Genomic DNA, 11,508 nt, shown 5'->3' with positions numbered 1-11,508 from the left:
TTTTAGGACATACCCTCTTTACATTTTTTAATTTTCAATATGAAAAACATTTTGTAGAAAGCAAATTATGTACAATATTACAAGACTAACCATAGCCAACTCAAAATTATGAATCCTATTATTATAGGACCCTAACAGTGGCTCCAGATGGGGATGGCATTTCCTAGTGAAATGTCAAGAACTTTAAGATCAGTAGCCTTTAAAATTGTGACTGTAATTAGCTTGCAAACTTCTCTTCTATGATTCTGCTTTATTCATACTTATCATCGCGAACCCTTCAAAGCTCAGGGCCTTCTCTCCGGGCTTCAACTTCAAAAGATTACCATCCAATCCAATCTAAACTCCGCAATGTTATATACAACGAGTAAAGTAAAGTGAACTACTGTTAATCTGTGGATAAGTAATGCTTCAACATTCTACCATTGATTGGTCTTCCTGGTAGATCTATTCCATCTAACCCTCTCAAGAAAAATGCAGTGTTACCTCTGTAACCATAAATGATGTAAGGGCCTTGCCATAAGAAATCAAATTTGCCATGTTTGCCCTTATCTTCTCTTCTAGAATCCCATTTAAGTACTTTGTCACTTATGTAAAAATCATCAGCTTTGGTCTTTTTGTCAAAAATATTTTTGATTTTATCCTAGATTACTTGTGATATAACATAGACTTGTTCTTTGGTTTGCTGCAGGTGTATTGCCTGATTTATCCTCCTTTGGATATCATTTGGTTCTACCTGCAACTCCTGGATGATCTTCATCACTGGTACTCCTAAAGAGGATGGAAAAACAACATCCATACCATATACTAACTGATAAGGATATGTACCAATGGAGTTTTTGGTAGTTAATCTATCTGCCCATAAAGCATTGACCAACTTTTTGTTCCATGTCTTCTTGTTGTCTTCCAGTAGTTTCTTAATGATATTGACAAGGCTTTTGTTTGAGGATTCTACAAGTCCATTACCTTGAGGGTAATAGGCAGTGGAATGGCCAAGGGTAATGTGATATTTGTTACAAAAGTCTACCATTTTCTTGGATTTAAAAGCAGCTACATTATCAGTAATGAGCTTTTGGGGGCATCGAAATCTTGACAGGATATTGTTTTCAAGGAATGGGATAATGACAAAGTCTGTTGCTTGTCTAAAAGGGATGGCTTCTATCCATTTGGTGAAGTAATCAATGGTTGTCCATATTCATTTATGCTGGGCTGAGGAGGCTGGGTGAATTTCTCCAATGAAGTCTAAACCCCATTGTTGAAATGGCACTTCTGTGGATATGGGTTTGAGAGGTAAAGGTAAGAGCTTCCTTTTACCCTCAAATATTTGGAACTTATGATAGGTGGTCACATGTTTCTTGACATCTGCAAAAAGAGTGGGCCAGTAAAAACCAGCCCTTAGAATTTTGTCAGTAGTTGTTTTCCAATACAAGTGTCCTGCACAATCTCTTGCATGAAATTCTTGCATAATTTTATTAGCTTCATCTTTTAGTAAACAATTTAATAGAATGCCACCATTATATTTCCAAAATAAAGCATTATTTATGTTACAATATCTCATTGATTTCATTTTTAAAAATCTAGCTTTAGTTCTAGATAAACGAGGAGGAGCTTGTAAGTTTAGTAAGACAAATATGATATCTGCATACCAAGGTGAATCTGTAAAAGGTTCATTGATCTGTGGAGTCGCCATCTCTTCCTGATCATCTAGGGCACTAATGAAATTTATATTTAAGGCTTGACAATTCGATTCAGCCATGAGTTTGGCTAAACCTTGGCCTTTGATAAGTTTTGTAGGCTTTATTTCTATGTCATATTCCAAAATAGTGGCAATCCATTTGCCTGTCTTTCCTTCGGGCCCATTTTGTGTCAAAATGTCCTTTACCACTGAATTTGGAACATAAGCAATGATGTGTGAATACAAGATGTACACTTTAAAATCATTAATAGCTTTCACTAAAGCTAGTGCTTGTTTTTCCATTATGTTGTACTTTAGTGTTGCATATCTTAAAGATTTACTGAAAAATGCAATGGGCTGTTCATATCCTTGATCATTCTTTTGCAACAAGACTGCTGTAATAGTATCTTGTGAAGCAAAAGAAAAAAATTATAAAATCTTTTTGGAAGTCAAGACTTATAAGGACTGGAGTTTTGGTAAGGGCTTGTTTGATGGCCTCAAAAGAATGTTTAGCCTCCACTGTCCATTTAAGTGCTGAATCTTTTCTTAACATGTTATTTAGTTCTCTAATTAATTCAGCTAAATTTGAAATGAATCTCCTAAGAAAATTTATTGTGCCTAAAAATGACTGTAATTCTTTGATGTTTCTAGGATGGGTGATGGTCAGGATTGCCTTTATTCTAGAAGGATCTATTCTAATTCCATCTTTGGATATTAAATGTCCCATGAGTTTACCTTCTTCTAGACCAAAGAGTGTCCTTTTGGGATTTAATGAAATACCAAATTTTCTGCATTTAATGAAAACTCTTCTCAGGTGATCTAGATGTTCATTATTAGATTTAGAAAACACTGTGATGTCATCTTGGTAAACAACTAGGAAGTCATGGATTTCTTTGGCAAAAACTATATCCATAGCTCTTTTAAATGTTGCTCCTGCATTCATTAATCCAAAAGGCATTTTCAAATACATGAAAGTACCCCAAGGAGTAGTAATGGTAGTATTTGCTTGGTCCTCTGGTTGAACTAAGCTTTGGTTGTATCCAGAAAATCGTTCAAGCAATGAAATTCTGGATGAACCTACTACCCTCTGAAGAATATGGTCCATTTTTGGGAGAGGATAGTTGTCTTTTAATGAGACTTTGTTCATATTTCTGAAATAAATGCAGAGTCTGATTTCTCCTGTTTTCTTCCTAGTAGCGACTAAGTTTGAGACCCAATCTGAATACCTAATGGGAGCTATGATTTGGGAATCATACATCCTTTTGACTTCCTTTTCAATTGATGACATAAGAACTGGATTAATTCTCCTACGATTTTGTTTAAAAGGTTTATGATCTTCTTTGATGGGTATTTTTTGTTGAATTATGCTAGTATCATAAGAATTTAGGTCTTCATAACTCCATGCAAAGACATCTTTAAACTATTTGAACAAATTTATATATTTAACCTTTTCATCTAGAGGTAAGGCTTTTGATATTTTAATGAGCTTAGGTTTTTCTTCAGTTCCTATGTTACATTCTTCTATATCTGCTCTTAAAGGCTCCATTTTTGGTTTCCTAGCTACATCATTTGAATCAAACAAATCTTCTAATGGGACTAATCCCTTAGGAAAAAAAATATTTTTAAGGTTTAGAATTTTAGGATCATCATTCTTTATTTCTTCTATTTCTACATTTTCTAAGTTACCTATTTCTACTTTAGTGAAATTAGTGGGTTTACCTATATCTAAAATATTTACATCTATCCCACTATCTATGTCATTGTCTACTGTACAATTTGTATCTATATTACAATTTTGAAACTCACCTTCAGCATTCATGAAATCATAAATTTGAGAATCTTGTGAGAAAATATGCCAATATTTCAAATTGTCAGGTATGACAGGCCTATGTCTCACTTCTACAGTGTACTGGTGGTTGGGTTGAAAAGGCAATTTGCAGGTACTAGCAAAAGTGGCCAGACTATGGGCTTGCATATTTTGTTTCCTAGGAATGGCAACAAAGTCAGTTTCCAGAAGGTCCTTGATCAAATCTAGGACAATCTCTCTATATTGGCTAAGTTTGGGATTATTTATAAAGTATTCACCTTTGATTTGTTTAATAATCAATTCTGAGTCTCCCATTATAGAAACTCTCATGGCTCCAAGTTTTCTGACCATTTGTAGTCCTAAGATTAGAGCTTCATATTCTGCCATGTTATTTGTGCACTTAAAGTTTAATCTAAATGCATGACCTTCAAAATGATTATTTTCCATGTTATGAATCCAAACTCCGGCACCTGCTCCTAATCTATTCATAGATCCATCAAAATCAAAATGCTATAGAGACTCATGAAAATGTTTTCACTATTAGGTGTTTTGTAGTTTTCTTCTACAGTTGTGATTTCCTTTTTGTCATGTTTTGAATTGTACAAGATAAAAGAGTCCATATCAGAATGCATGGAGTATATAGGGAAATTCTGTGGTTTTTCTGCAGTACTCACCATGTATTTCATCAAGGTCTCTCTATAAAGTTTTCTTTGTTGACCAAAAATAGAGATGGTGTCATATGCCAGATCTAATTATAAAGATCCCTGCAATTTTTCTCCCCATGAGCGAGATAACAACATTCCATATTTGGGTGGGATGTCAATAACTACTATGTCCATGACAATACTCTTTGCTGGGCATTGGAGTAGAGTTACACACAACTCCTTGATCAAGCCGAGGCATTTAGCTTGACATGGACACCACAGTTAGCCAATACATGTCGGTAGTGTCATGTTGAGTTGTGTCATGAGCTATCTTTGCCACATCACCATTATGGGCCATATCCATTGTAACTGAATGTATTCTAAAGTGAAGTCCAATTGGTGCACATAGAAGTCGAAGAGTCATGTCAATTGAAAATTTATGGGAATTTGAATAGTCACAAGGGTAGTCCAAGAGTCACAAGGGTCAAGCATCTCCCTTGGCTATATATATCCCTCCTATTGTATGAGGAAGGATTTTCCACCTTTGCTCCTCCCACATAGCCTTGAGAGTTTGTAGTCTGTTCTTTGAGGAGCGAGGAGTGGCTCCAATGTCCCACTACTGGGACTAGTGATGTATGGTGTACAAATGTATCTTGGGACTTTTTCTTAATTCATAAGCTTGTTAAGGTCAACACGTTTTCACACACGTTTTGTAGATGTCTGTAAGACTACTCTTTAAACATTTGTAATGCATGTTTTCTTAACTTGTACTAATATAGTTGAACTAGTTTGTTTATTTTAGTACTTGCACTGTTGAAGATGTGTTGTATTGTTTATCACCTATGTATCATTCTTGTGGACTACTCCGCAAGTCATTAGACATACCATTCTTGTTTACTGGTTATAACGATCATCACCTTCGTGTGGACTACTCTGTTGGATGATGTACGTGTTTTCCCTTGCACTTTGGTTTTAACGACTGTCACATCCGTTGTGTACTACTCTGTTGGATGCTGGACATACCCTTGTTGGCTTGTGTGTGTCTCTCCCTGGGTTGTACTATTACCTCTCATCTAGAGTCTCACTTTACTCTCCCCTTTTACAGTAAGAGAACTTGGACATGAGTTACATTACACACTCACTAGGCATACTCACCTTGATTTTTGAAGATACAAGCATAACACTCTCATGAGCAGAAAAACAAGAGCTAAGGAAAATCTTTAAGATAATGGCAACTGGGCCATCGTACTGGATGGGACTCCTACACCTAATGGTGTGAGGTCTAGTTGGGAATTCATATCAGGGAGATATCCTTTGTTGGCGGGTCGAGCACTGTCAACACCTTGCCAATTATGGATAGCCATGGTGTGATGGGGTTCTTGAATTTTCTTGAGCTGGATTGCTGGATGGTTTCGAAACTGAGTTGGGTGGTCTTAGGAAAATTCTCAAAGGCCTAGGAATCCCTTGACCAGTAATGGTAGGATACACGGTAAAGCTTGAGGGTAGAGATGAGAAAATTCCTCATGGTTTAGGTGGAGATATCTAGAGGCATCCATTCTTTTTTAGGGCCTACTGATCCCTTGACTGGTATATGGCGAGATTATGGTAAAGGCTGTAGTGTATGTTTCTTTGTTTGGGCATAGGAATCCCTTGACTAGTAATGGACATGGTAAAGACTGGTGGTATAGATGAGGGTTTCAGGCATAGGAATCCCTTGATTGGTAATGGTGGGACACATGGTAAAACCTGAGAAGCCCTAGTTGGTTTTGTTGTGAGCCCCACATTCATGCTTAGAATATAGCACTGGGGTGATTAGCTAATAGAAAGATTTGGTTCAACCCAATCTATGGTCGAGTGGTACGTGGAAGTCCCTGAATTGGTTGGATTTGCATATGTTAATAAGATATATTTCCTCTTATGTTCTATGTGTAAATGTACTTTCTATTATGTGGCTTTGATGGTTGTTTTACCATTGTGATTCTGCTAGTTATAAGCATGGTTTTATGAAAAATTTAGTTATGGCTCTCATTATGTTTTGATTAGTAGATGAAATGTAAATAAATGTATGACCTAATATATGATAATGCAACTATTGTGAGAGGGCACCAGACCTTCTTGACGAATCTCAGATAAGTATGAGGCCACTATGTTTAGATGTGTTTTTATGACCTGTACATTACATGTTCATGATGTGTTTGACGAAATTAATGTCATGGTTAGGATGAGTTAGGTCAGGTCCTTGTTCAAGTTTTAAAATAGAGGCCTTGTCTTCTTGCAATTGATCATTTATCGTTATTTTATGAAGTTATGGGCAGAGGCTTGAGTCTTGGCCCTGAAAAAGCGGCTTAGATTGCATGGTCACTGGCATAGAACTGCCTGAAAAATACTGCAGTAGCATGGAGTCCTTTCTGTGGGAGCGACTGAAGGGTTTTAGTTGCATGGAGGGCTTGTCATGGGAGTGACTGGGGGTCTAGTTTAGTTAAAAATCAAGTTAACTAAGGGGTTCGACACCTAGAGTGGTTGGTTAGCCCCTGGAGTCTTGTAGTTCCTGAGGAAGGTCAATTTGGTTTTTGGTGTGTTGATTCCACTTCCTTAACCATACATGGGGAGTTGAATCATATCATAGTAACTATTCACACATGTTTACCTCGGTGGACCAGTTAGCTTGGGTAAATGTGGGAGGAGGTTGTTACAACCATTGCATCTCTTTTCTTCTTCAATCACATCATCACTAGGTTTGATGTTCCTAAAGAGATTGTGACTTATCACAACTCTCACTTTCGCAATCACATAATGACTGAAGTAGAAACCATGTTGGGGTTCTGCCATGAGAACTTTACTCCCTACTATCTTCAACCTAATGGACAAGTTGAGGCCATCAATCACACTCCAAAAACTATGACCTAAAGTATGGTAGGGATCCACAAACATAATTGGCACTTAATGCTATTTTTAGCTATTTGGGCTTATTAAACCTTGACCAATGCCTCTATGGGATTTACTCATTTCCAACTTGTTTATGGCATGGAAGCGATGTCTCCTATTGAATGTGATATTCCCTCATTGAAACTTTTCATTGAATTTCTCCCAAACACTTAATCCAAGGAAGAACACCTCCTTTAATTAGCTTGATTCGATGAACAATGTCGTGATGCTCTTCTAGCCAATGAAGCTCACCCAAAAAGTGTCAAAATTTAGTATGAAAACTTTGTTGGACATCATATTTTTCTCTAAAGGTAATTTAGTTCTAGTCTATGATCGACGACACAATCAACTTGGTTCAGGAAATTTATAACCCTTTCAGATTGGTCCTTACATTGTTAAACATGTGCTAAATAAGGGGGCATACATGCTCATCTATTATGATGGGAACACTTTCGTCGAGACCCACAATGATATTTATATTAAAAATTACTATGCCTAGACCTCTCTACATAGTGCTTTGTATATATGTATATATCCATTCCGCCCCAAAAAAACCAAATCATCACCTTTTTCATCTTGCCTTAAGTTATATCGCTGAAACTAGCATATGAGATTAGGATTCACCAATATTGTCACTACATTATTGGCATTTTATTTCATTGTTTCACTTTGTGTTATGGCTCACCCTGCTAGGTTATGACATTTACCATGTCCTTTTTACACGTTGTAACTTGTGTGGTAGAGCCCACCCTTCATGGTCGCCCTAAAATAACACCCGATTGCCAATTTGGTGCCCATGCTGTGATCATTCATAGGTTCGAGGATCCTCTTTAATAGCTGCCATGAAATTAAAATTGATCCTCATGCCTCTCATTCTCTATTATTTTTGGCCATCATTTCCTATGAATGGTCCCCACTGATCTTTTCACTTGTTCTTTTTATTTTCCTATCCTTACGGTCCTCAATTTCTTGCTAGATGATGTCATAATGATGTTTTCCTTCATTCCACTCACCAATGTTGCAGGCATTCTTGACCTATTTCCTTTTCATCAGGCTTAACTCCATCTCACAACCAATCATCACCTTTCAGAGATGTCACTGTGATGAATGGATTTCCATTGCCAAACATTTTCCACTGCTTCCCACTTTACTTAGGTCAGTTCTATTAGCCTTAGAACAAGATGCATTCTGTTATACAACTTGTCTCTTTGGAATGAGCTTCCTTTTGGCCTTCTTTTCATACTCATTAAAAACTAAAAACCCCAAGTTGCTTTTGCTATCTTTTCGTGCTCATTAAACTTACATTAAAATGTCGAGTTCCTTTTTGTCTTGTTTTCATACTTGTTAAACCATGAAAATATCAAGCTTCTTTTGCTATATTTTCATGCTCGTAAAACCTAAATGAAAATGTTGAGTTCTTTTTGTCCTTTCCTACTTGTTAGTCAAGATAAAAGTCGGCGAGTGATCTCTTTTCCATTCTCACTCTCGTTAAACGCTGAGAAGGACACAAGTATACTTTTATCTCTTTTTTGGCCTCGCTATAGAACTTATGAAAAAGGAACCTATCGAGCTCACTCGCTTTCTCTTTCGTGCTCTCTAAACTATGAAGGGATACATTATACAAAAAATGGCGGGGGGGAGTCCTTTTCATCTTTCACATTTCTATCATGGCAATTATATGTCGCCCTTGAACATGGCACTTGTTTGAGTCATACTCTTACAGTTGATCTTTTCTCGGCTTTAGAACCACAACATCAACTCTATTTGATTCACTTTGTTATTGAGTTAGTATCTCACCCAATTGGTTATGCTTCCACTTGATGGTTTTTGGTGATGCCTCCCATGTCACGATTAACAGAGTTACCAACTTAACGAGAACTGTAATCACAAAATGATAACTCTAGCCAAAAAACCCATATTTGTGTGCAAAAAAAATGAAAAACACCCTAAAAACGAAAAGAGTTGATGTTTCATCAATATTATAATTTTTTTTTTCGACATTTTTTAGCAATGGCAATAAAAACCAATTTTTTGTGTGCAAAAAACATGGAAAAACACCATGTAAATGAGAAGGGTTGATGTTGCATCAACACTTTTTTTTTTCAAGTTAAAATTCCAATATTGTTTAGTAATGGTTTTAAAGATAAAATATCATGTCTCATAAAAACCCTAAAATTCCAACAATTTTCAACCATGGTGTTAAAGATAAAATAACATGTCTCCAAAAAAATCTTAAAATTCCATCAATTTTCAGCCATGGTGTTAAATATAAAATATCATGACTCTAAAAACCCCTAAATTTCTAATTGTTTTCAACCATAAAATTAAAGATAAAATATCATGCCTACGTAAAACTTTAAATTTTTGAGATTTTCAACTATGGAATTAAAACCAAATATCATGGCTATAAAAAACTTAGTTTTCAACATATTTCAACCATGGCATTATGGACAAATTTTATGACTAAAAAAAACTTTAAAAATGAGCACCTAAATGAAATAGTCATTATACCAAGAATATGTTTTACTTTAAAAGCTAAAAGTATAGCTCTTTTGAAATATTAGCCTAAGACAACTTGCCCCATTGCAACAAAAACTTAAAAATCAACCATCAAAACAAAGTATCCCTTTTAATGGGGCATTAAAATTGCAATATTTTTTTAAACTATGGTATATCAAATGATAACAATAAATAATATCATGACAATATCACTGTATAATTTAAAAATTCAACATTAATTCCTAATATTTTTTTACTTTTAATCAAAATATCAATATTGTAGATTGAATGAAACATAAATTATTTCTCAAAGTTATTGTTGCATTGTGGATATTCTAAACAAATGAATTCTTCATAATTAAAACATATAATCCAACAAACATAGAAATGACTCATAACTTCATGTAAGATCATATAAAAATTAAAGTATTTATTTCAAGTTACCATGCAAACATAATTTACATAAAATGTCTTAGATAGGTTTTAGCACATCATCATAATCTACAACATATTCAGATGAATGATTTGATGTAGATGAAGATGACTCATTTTCTTCTCTTTCATTAACTAGTGCCCGATTTGAGTCAACATGTATGCCCACCATTTTAGATTTCAAAAGTCTTCTAAATCTATGACTAGGTTCAACAAACTCCCATCTTAACATGTTTCTTGTGGTAGCAACCTCTTCATAATCTATATAGTCTTGAAGTAAAGAGTTCCTCTCTTTGTTAAACTAAATTCATATACATGTGTGTCAACATATTCCAATTTTAAGAGGTCTGTGCGACAACGATTTATATTTATACCCTTTATTTTTGTCTTTCTAACGATTTGTTTATCAGCTACCATCTCTGACTTGTACACACCATTAAATGGGTTGTATTTATGGCATACCAATATACTTCAACTCCTATAACATTTTCATTTTCTTTAATGACCTTTATAACCTTGGCAACCTAGAATGAATAACCATGTGGATCTCCATCCACTAACACCGTGATCATGCAACCCTCCTTAACATTCTGTGTTGAACCCTTGTAAAGGTCTTCTATGGCTTCACGTTATACACATATTCTTCTACAACCAATATGCATTGATTTTTCCTCTACCTATGAAGAATTAATAATACCCTGAGATTTTTGCTATTCAAAAATATTTTTTGCCTCATGTTCATTTAGCATATTTCATGGCCAAATAAATGGAGTCTTCAAAAGAATATCTTCACTTCTTGATCTTAAAATGATATCACTTTGATTATTGAAAAAATACTCCCGCCAAACTAAATCAACAACACCAAAGTACTCATATGTATCTCTAATAGAGTTTTTAATTTCTTCCAAGCATTCATAATAATATATATATATCTCTTGTGGCTTCGTGCATTATGGAACTCAACAATTGATTGTAATAAAAATATATTTGATGCAAATATTGGACGATTTGGAATGAACTTCAAAAATGCTAAACTTGATGACAACCCCCATTCTACAGTAGTTGAATAATTCTTGGCCCATGTAAATTTTTTCCCATCAATTCTTTTGATATGAAATTGATGTTGGAAGCTAATCTCATTAAGTTGTTCAATACATTTCTCTTTGCCATGCAATCCTAGAATAAACCTTCAAATGCCAATAGTTTCTTCCAACATGTGAAAATTAGGCTCTGAAATGTATGATTTCTTAATATATTCAATTAATGATAGTAGACTCCCAACATCCTTCCTCCTCATTGAGAAGACATTCTATGAGAGACTTTCACATTTAAATGATTATTTTTCTTTCTTTTTTGACAATTTAAAGAGGATTTTGGGTAAAATATGTTGTTTCATTGTATTTATGCTGAAGGAATAAACTTTTTTTTTTACTAAATTTTTTTTTTTCAAAGTTTTTTATTTTTATTTTTTAAATATCATATTTCAGGGAGAAAACTACAAAAAAAGTTTCATTTTTAAAAGATTGTTT

The sequence above is a fragment of the Pinus tabuliformis genome, chromosome 6 (assembly GCF_031772625.1).
Source record: "Pinus tabuliformis cultivar Carrire ecotype Pingquan chromosome 6, CPIR1, whole genome shotgun sequence".
NCBI lineage: Eukaryota > Viridiplantae > Streptophyta > Pinopsida > Pinales > Pinaceae > Pinus > Pinus tabuliformis.
This window is presented reverse-complemented; position numbering follows the sequence as displayed.